A 9,355-nucleotide genomic window follows, 5' to 3' on the forward strand; every position below is an offset into this window, starting at 1 on the left:
TGGCCCATTAGCAAATCCTGCATACCAATACACAAGGCAATTGTGTCAATTCAAGTCTAAGGATTAGCTACACTATCTCAACTAGATGACATGACCATTATCTGCAATGTTGTGTGGTCAATCATCGGTGTCACATTCAGTGTGTTGTTCTCCAACAATCACCCACGAGTTTACTGGAGATATCCTTATGTCATATGGCATGTAACTCACCACATTTACCCTTAGTAACTCATATTGATCAAGGTAGTAAACTCTGTACTAGTCCATACTCAACTAATTAGAGTCTCTATCTAATTAATCTAAGGACCATGAATCATTTAAGAAGTTTTCTCATTAGAGAATCTCATCACATATTCTTAACACTTAATAATAAGTCTATCAAATAAAAGATCTAGGGACTCATTCATATAACAAACTAACTGAAAAGTTTATGAATGAAGATAAACTTATTTTTTATTAATATATACAAAGATATAACAAATGTATTTATTACAAATCTACTAGACGTCATCTAAATCTAGCATTAGAGCATACTACACTAATAGTGGTTACATTTTTCACTTTTTCTTTTTTATTTTCCCCTCTAAAATTATCAATTAAATTTACTTTCCTACTTAAAGGCAAATTTAGTGTTTTTATTTTTAATTAATTTGTAATAACATAATTGTGTATAAATGTTTAATACTATTAATTAGGGCATTATGGCTATTTTCTTTTATGTACATGTAAATTTAATTTTTTTTATCAAAAAATAATATCAAAGGGAGTTCTTGATAAAAAAATAAAATTATAAAAAACTTAAGCATCCCAAATTATAGATTTTAAAAATATTTAATAAACCATAGCCCTAATTAAACACTTAAAGAAACATGCCTCACTACCCTTTAATTAGAAAAATATAAATACAAACTAAAAAATATATTTATATATATGGATACAAAATAAGTTTTGGTTAAATTATATATTATAACATATTTTTATCAAACATACATATATAAATATATATTTATAAATCTATAATATATATTATATAAATATATATTAAAAAATAAAGAAATTATAACATATTTTTTTATAATTTACCCTTTCCCTTAATCTTATTTTTTGGGCATTTGATATTAAACTTGAATTTGTTGTAAGGAAACAACTATCCAAGTGATACGTTGATACTATATCATTTACATCCAATAATAATTGGCAAAATGCATATTTTATCTTTTGTATTTGCAAATTTTTTTATTTACGCATTCAAATTTTTTGTTATTTTAATTACATCTTCAAATTATGTAATTTTGAATCAATTGTACTCCTAATTTTTTTATTTTTTTAATTACACATTTGAACTATACTTAATTCATTATTCTTAATAAATTTATCAAAGTGTGTAATTAACTCAAAATTACATAGATAATTGGTGTAATTGAAATAAAAAAAAATTTGAATATCTAAATGAAAAAAACGTGCAAATATAAGGGTTGAAATATGTATTTGGGCAATAATAACTCATCAAATTGTCTATATATATATACCTAACAACACTTATCTTATAGCAAGGTTTGTCGTGAAATGTGCCCTAATCAAATTAAGGTCTTCTACCCTTATCTAATTTTTGTGACTCTTCCTTTATGTTAACAACTATAGAGATCTCATATATCAGTCTAACATGTCATATGAATCGATTAAAAAAATAACATTTAAGTATGTCAAAGCAAATGAGAGGTATCTTTGCAAGCTAAATGTAACACATTGAGACATGTGGTTTGTAATCATGATAGGAATTAACTCGTATGAGTATAGTTGCTAGCTTATATGTAAACATGAAACAAAAATATAAATTATTTACTACAACACATATAAAGTGAAACATTAAATGTGCATTAAATGGTTAATTATAAATTACTTGATTCTTTTTTTATCGATCTATCTACCCTTGGTATAATATAAAGGAGTTTGGCACCTAACTTTGCTTATATGATAATCAACACATGCCATTTACTGCCCAAGGGATTGATGAGATGAGTAAGGAGTGGTACATCCCACATATGATTTGTTAGTACTTCTTGAGTTTAATTGGTCATCTAATGGGTAATCTCTCCCCAACTCCACATTTACAAAAATAACATTGGGCTTCTCATCTCAAGCTCACCATGTTGGCATGCATAACAAAATCTTTTTGTACACAATTGCAAGTATTACGCCCCGAAGAAACCCATAAGCATCCAAGTCAAGCAACAATGAGAGATACAATAACTATACAAAATCGTATGATTTATTGGATAATAATTGACCACCTAATAGACACAATGTGTACACTTTAATGAGTCTATGCATCTACACATTTAGACCTTTGTCAAGTATGAAACTAAACTGTTGTCCAAGGTACGTAGGTCAATCAAATAGAAAAAAAACCATGCAAGTTAGTTACATTCGATTTAACTCCCAATAAATCTTCACATAAATTTGCAAACTCATCTAATGTATGGTTTATAACTATGGGAATGTTGATTTAGAAGCCCAATATGATCGTCATGCATTCTGGAGTATAATTGTGGCATTTCTAACAATTAACTGGAATATGTGTGTGTGTTGATTCCATCATTCTACCAAAATTGTAGTAGTTGGATGATCTAGTTAATTGTATGCATATTGATAGCAAATAGACATGGTAAAATCAATTCTTCACTATGGAATCAAGCATGCACTGAAGAGAGACCTATTGTTAGAATGTAATACTTTGTGTCACATTTTACATTTTAAGAATATTTAATAAAAAACAATTTCATACCTTAGGTTATTTTTTGAAATTTTGGAGAGAAATTAGTTGAGTAATTACGTGCTTGACGAGTAATGAGGATTTGAAGAGATGGCATATTGATCAAAGGAGAAACCTTAGCCAATCGAAATATAATAGGAAGTTTGGTTTTAACTCGTTGAATTTGTTTAGTAAACCAAACATGAAGACTTGATAATATCTTAAGCTTACCACTTCAAGTTGTCAGCACCTTTTTCTTCTTCTTTTCTTTAAGCTTTTATTTCTTTTTGGCTTCTAGACATTCTGCCCGGATGTGTCCACTTTTCCCACATCTATAGCATTTAATTTCTGGTTTTGATTCCTTCTTATCTACCTTTTTAGAACTGTACCTACGAAATGTCTAGAAGATTTCTTTTTGAATTTTCTCAAAAAACTTCTTAATAAGTAAGGTAACACTTCTAAATCACTTGACTCAGTTTCAGATTCTTTATTTTTTTAAGATTTTAAGGCTATTCCTTTATTTTTATTATTTAAAATTTCCTCTTACCTTCTCATGCTAAGTTCACGAGTCATTAATGATTCTAGTTCATCTAGGGAAAGTTTTTTTTAAATCTTGTGCTTCTTGAATTGTAGTAACCTTTGGATGTTATTCATGAGGTAAATGTTGTAAGATTTTTTCAACAATATCTTCATTAGATATTGGTTTTCCTAGATTCTTTAAGTTAGATACTATATTATTTAGTCTAGTATACATGCTTTTTATTGTTTCTCTAGGTTGCATTACAAATAATTCATAATCATGTCTTAACGTACAAATTTTAGACCTCTTTACCTTAAAAGTTCCTTTATGTGTTACCTCAAATTTGTCCCAAATTTCTTTGGTTGTCTCACATACTGAGATTCAATTGTATTCCTCTAAGCTGAGTGCACATTCAAGCATGTTCTTGGCAGGTGCATTTAGCTTGATCATCCTTATGTCATGATCATTCCAATCACCCTCAAGGTTTGGAATGATTGTATTCCTTATTGCTACAATTAGCATCTGGAATCCACTAACTATGATCCCCTAAGCTTCCACATCTCTTGAAATGATGAAAGTCTTCTTCTTGTTCTTCCAAAAAACAAAGTTACTCCCATTGAAGTATTGTGGCTTGTTGTAGGATTGTCTTTCCTACTAAGAGTTGCTTGATGAATTGGGCATTGGATATTTCCTCTAGACTATTAAACCTATAATGAGACCTTCTTTTAATACCATTTGTAAAACATAGTTAGTTTAAGAGGGGGTGAATTAAGCCTTCACCCTTTAAAACAATTTCAGACAGATTAAAGTTGAAAGTTAAGAGAAATTAAAAGATTACAGCATACCAAGATTTTAGAATGGTTCGGTTACCTACCTACTCAACTATCTTGACTCTTTACTAACGATTTAGACAAAAAAACTTATTTGGGTAGCTTTTATAATATCCTCAATTACAAATATTTACAATAGATGGCTTTTAAAATTAGATTAGACACAACCAATATGTTTTACAAGGATCATGCTTAACCTTTACAATTTCACAATAAAATGAGAATAAAAAATACAAGAGAAGGTTTTAATTGATACAATAAGACAGGCACTTCTCTTGGGTGTACAAAGAAATAGTAGGATGAATATGGTAAGCATAGTCTCTCTCTCTCTCTTTTTCTTTTATTTCGAAGAATCACAAGCAATGAAGTACACTTGAAAGCTTTAGAAATTTGGATAGATTAGTTTCTCATCACTTTGTTTCTTCAAACTCCAACACTTTATATAGTGTTTCTCTCTTTAATATATATGCTAAAATACCTTTGAATAAATAATGTTTTGTGTGTAACTCCCATTTTTTTTTTTTTTTGTCTCTACAACATCTCATAAAGTAGTTGGAACATCAATTTTAATGTACAAATTATTTGAAAAGTATCCATCAACATTTAATGATCTAATTGAATTCTAAAAAGTAGAAATTACGCGCATTAAATACTCTATAACGACTATAAATTCAAAAACTGTCAAATATTATTTAATTACAAATATCAGTTTAATCAACTAAGTTGTATAAATACTCGAGTATATAAAGTTTGTATTTGACTATTTTTCAATATTACTCGATTACAAAATGAAAATACTCGATTAAAATTTTGAGACAAAAATTTGTAAATTTTATTTGATTGGAAAGCTAAAATTTGTCGAGTATAAATAAACATTTACGCGATTGCATCATAGTACCATAGAGTTAACAATTTTATAGAGAGTAAATACTCGATTACAAAATTAGTTTACTCTAGTACATTTAGATGCTTACTCAATTATAACTTTTAAGTACTTGATTAATTTTACTCTACCAGAAAATCGCAATATATACGAGTATAAGAGTATATTTAGTCGAGTATAGATTTATACTTAGTTGAATACATTATAACTTGTAATCCATTATCTTTAAGGAAGAATCAACTTACTTGATTAAAAGGATAAGTCAAACTAGTTTAGTTTACTTTAAATAAGTTCATTACTCTAGTAAAGAATTATACTCGATTATAAAATGAAGTACATATAATTACTCGATTACTAATAGTTTGGGTAAATTATATAAAACCCCCTTGCACTTAGGGTCATATGCAAATTACCCCCTCCTACTTTTGATGGTAACAAAAAAAACCTCCTTAAACATTTAATTTGCTGCAATTAACAACAACAGTTACTAAAATTTAACGCTGTTAACTCAAGTGTATGTGTAGCTCACATGTGAAATTATATCCCCAAAATCAACCGCCCAAATCCCTAACCCACCCCAAAATCAAACCCAAAATCCCTAACCCACTCCAAAATCAAACCCACCCAAATCCCTAACCTCACCCCAAAATCAATCGCGAGCCACCATTGTCGTCGGCCACCCACCTATCTGCTCACCGTTCCTTTGCTACCGGCCACCCATATGCTCACCGCTTTGCCGCAGGTCACCCATGTGCTCATCGCGCGACTACCGGCCACCCATCTACTCCTTTTGATCGCTGAATCTCCTCCTCCTTTCTCTCTCTCTGTCTTGACCGTCGACCACCGTCCAAGCTTCTCCTACTCGCGATCGTTGGCTAAGCTTCGTCTCCGCCAAATCGAGTCTTCAACCAAACTTGTAAGTTTGACCAAACCCACACGCAAACACACGAACACGCCTCTCTCTGTCTCGCCCAGATTTTTCTACAAAACCCACACACGCGATCTCCTCTCTCTCTTGTGTGAAACTCAAATCCAGCCCCCCTCTACACACACACACACACACACTCTCTCTCTCTCTGTAATTTACGACTGCCTCTATCTCTCTCAGATTAATGTTGAGTAGAGTAGATTGTATTATGAGACTTGAGCAGAATGAGTTAATTATGGATGTGCCGATTCGAGTAGCACAAGCTGAGGGTGATAGCGAATTAGATGAGCAACAAATAAATTTAGCCGGATGTGATTTCCACGATAGTGATGATGATGTTGCTGATTTGTTTTGTGAGAAAGGTATTAGAGGTGGTACTGAAAATACTGTTCCACTAAATTTTAATAGTGCACTTACTAGTTTCGGTGTTGGAACATCTAGGATATTAGCTGAGACACCTAGGTTGACTATTGCGGATTACGATCCACTAAATTGTTTGAAAAGTATCCATCAACATTTAATGACCTAATTGAATTATAAAAAGTAAAAACTACGCGCATTAAATACTCTATAACGACTATAAATTCAAAAACTGTCAAATATTATTTAATTACAAATATCAGTTTTATCGACTAAGTTGTATAAATACTCGAGTATATAAAGTTTGTATTCGACTATTTTTCAATATTACTCGATTACAAAATGAAAGTACTTGATTAAAATTTTGAGACAAAAATTTATAAATTTTACTTGATTGGAAAGCTGAAATTTGTCGAGTATAAATAAACATTTACTCGATTGCATCATAGTACCATAGAGTTAACAATTTTATAGAGAGTAAATACTCGATTACAAAATTAGTTTACTCTAGTACATTTAGATGCTTACTCAATTACAATTTTTAAGTGCTTGATTAATTTTACTCTACCAGAAAATCGCAATATATACGAGTATAAGAGTATATTTAGTCGAGTATAGATTTATACTTAGTCAGATACATTATAACTTGTAATCCATTATCTTTTAGGAAGAATCAACTTACTCAATTAAAAGGATAAGTCAAACTAGTTTAGCTTACTTTAAATAAGTTCATTACTCTAGTAAAGAATTTTACTCGATTATAAAATGAAGTACATATAATTACTCGATTATTAATAGTTTTATACTCGATTAGGAGAATAAATTCACTGGCTTGATATACTTAATCAATATATTACTCAAGTAACAGGGATTTTGTACTTAATTAAAGAATTCATGTACTTTACTGATTACAAACCTTACTCGATTATTTCTTCTATCATCTTCTATCTCTAATACACTATTTTGTTCATCATCATCAACAACTATTTTCTCATTTTCTCATTATATCAAGACTTAAAAAACAACTCAATAACACAACACATTCACAATGCACTAGCTTAAAAGAATGCTAGAGTGTTCCTCATAATATAGTAATTATGGAGACAATGTACAAAGCATTGGAGTAGAAGTGTCACTTTGCCAATTGAAGAAGTCAAGTATGTATAGATGCATATTTTGCACATTAATAAGACTTTAAAACATTTTGTTTGGGTATTTTATACCATTTTTCACATTAACAATGCCTTAAATGCTTGGTTGAATTTAAATTTAATTTTTAAAATTCTTTAAAATATCTTACAATTATTATATTTACTTTTAGAAAATACAAATGAGTAACTCAAAATGATACGTGGGCTATGCTTAAAATTTCATGATGAGTCTATTGGTTTATTCAATATGAGAAATGGTTAACCCAAGTAAAAATCTTAAGGTCTCAAAGAGGTTACAAAATATTAATAATAATGACATAACTTTAAAAATTATGGAGCATGCGTGGATAAATGTCTACAAATATGAGATATAATTATTTGGGTGTCCATAAGAAAATATGAGTGAACGCTTCAAAACATAAACGATTGTTGCAAGCAAATAACAAACCTTTACTTAAATAACTCTTTAGATATCTTAAGATCCTACATACGACATCTAAGTGCAAGGTTCTGGGTCATACATATACTAACTTATCATACTTACAACATAAGTAATATTTGGATGAATGTGTGATAAATATTTTAGTCTCCCCAACTAGTCATTGACATTGCTCCTTGTTGACCTTATCACTTGTACTGGCCCAAAGTCCATGATTCTGATTACTTGGAGTCGTAGCTGATCAATAACTAAGTATGCTTGTATCTCGCAAAAGGTCAAGAAGATATTTATATTGAGAGAGGATAATCTACTTCGGTGATCCTGCTACCTCAATATCTAGAAAGTACTCTAAATTTTCAAAATCCTTGATCTTGAACTCACGTGTCAGGCATTCCTTCAAACATGTTATTTTTATCTTATTATTCCTCGTTAACACAATGCCATTAACATAAACATTGAATATCATCAAATTCTAATTGCTTTTGTGCATAGACATAATGTGATCTACATTGTTTTGTTTATAGGCTTGAATTAACATTGCCTTCCAAAATCGATCTAAAAATCTCTTTAGTTTACATAATTTCCCATACGTTCTTTCATTTGTGAACTTAAAAGGCACATTTACATACACTTTCTTCTTTAAATCACTGTGCATGAATGCATTATTCACATCCAATGGCCATAGTTCCCAATTGAAGTTTGCAACACATGAAATTAGTGTTCAAACTATGTTTATTTTAGCTACAAAAGCAAAAGTTTCAATTTAATCAATATTATATGTTTACGTGTACCCCTTGACCACTAACTTGACATTTAGGTGCTCCACTTTACCCTTTTTAGCTTGCTGGGAGCTCTCCTATAAGAAGTGGAACTAGTTCCCATGTTACATTTTTAACAAAAGCTGTCATCTCTTCAACCATGTCTTCTTTTTAGTCATGAGGAATAACAAAAAAAAAAAAAAATGCCAAAAATTGGAAAAAAAAATTAAATGCAAGAGATAACAATTCAAAGGAGAAAAAATCAGGGATAAGATGTTGAGCACTACAAAAGTTAGGGAGCTAGTATTTGTGCATTAGAAGAAGATTTACATAAAACTATAGGAATATCACCATTAGCAGCATGAGTAGGGGTGGTGGATGTTATACCTTGAGGTGGAAGAGGTAACTTGGAGTTACCTACAGGATTATATACTTAGGTACTAATAAGATGTATGGTGATCTCATTGGAACCTCTTTGTCTCACATACATCTTTAAAACTAATGGTTGTGGCACAAGTTCCTTGGAATGTTGTCCATCGTCACCTATATATACTAACATTACCACCACATTCATCATCTTCATTTGAGATGCCACCACCTTTAACATCTTCATATGTGATGCAATTTATATCATTATTGGTGACATTATCACTCTTCTCCTCTCGACCAATGCCACTAAGGAAGGGCATAGAAAAGGTATAGAGGGCTCTGGGCAACTATTATATTGAGGGTGT

The sequence above is a fragment of the Diospyros lotus genome, chromosome 1, assembly GCF_014633365.1.
Source record: "Diospyros lotus cultivar Yz01 chromosome 1, ASM1463336v1, whole genome shotgun sequence".
Classification (NCBI taxonomy): Eukaryota; Viridiplantae; Streptophyta; class Magnoliopsida; order Ericales; family Ebenaceae; genus Diospyros; species Diospyros lotus.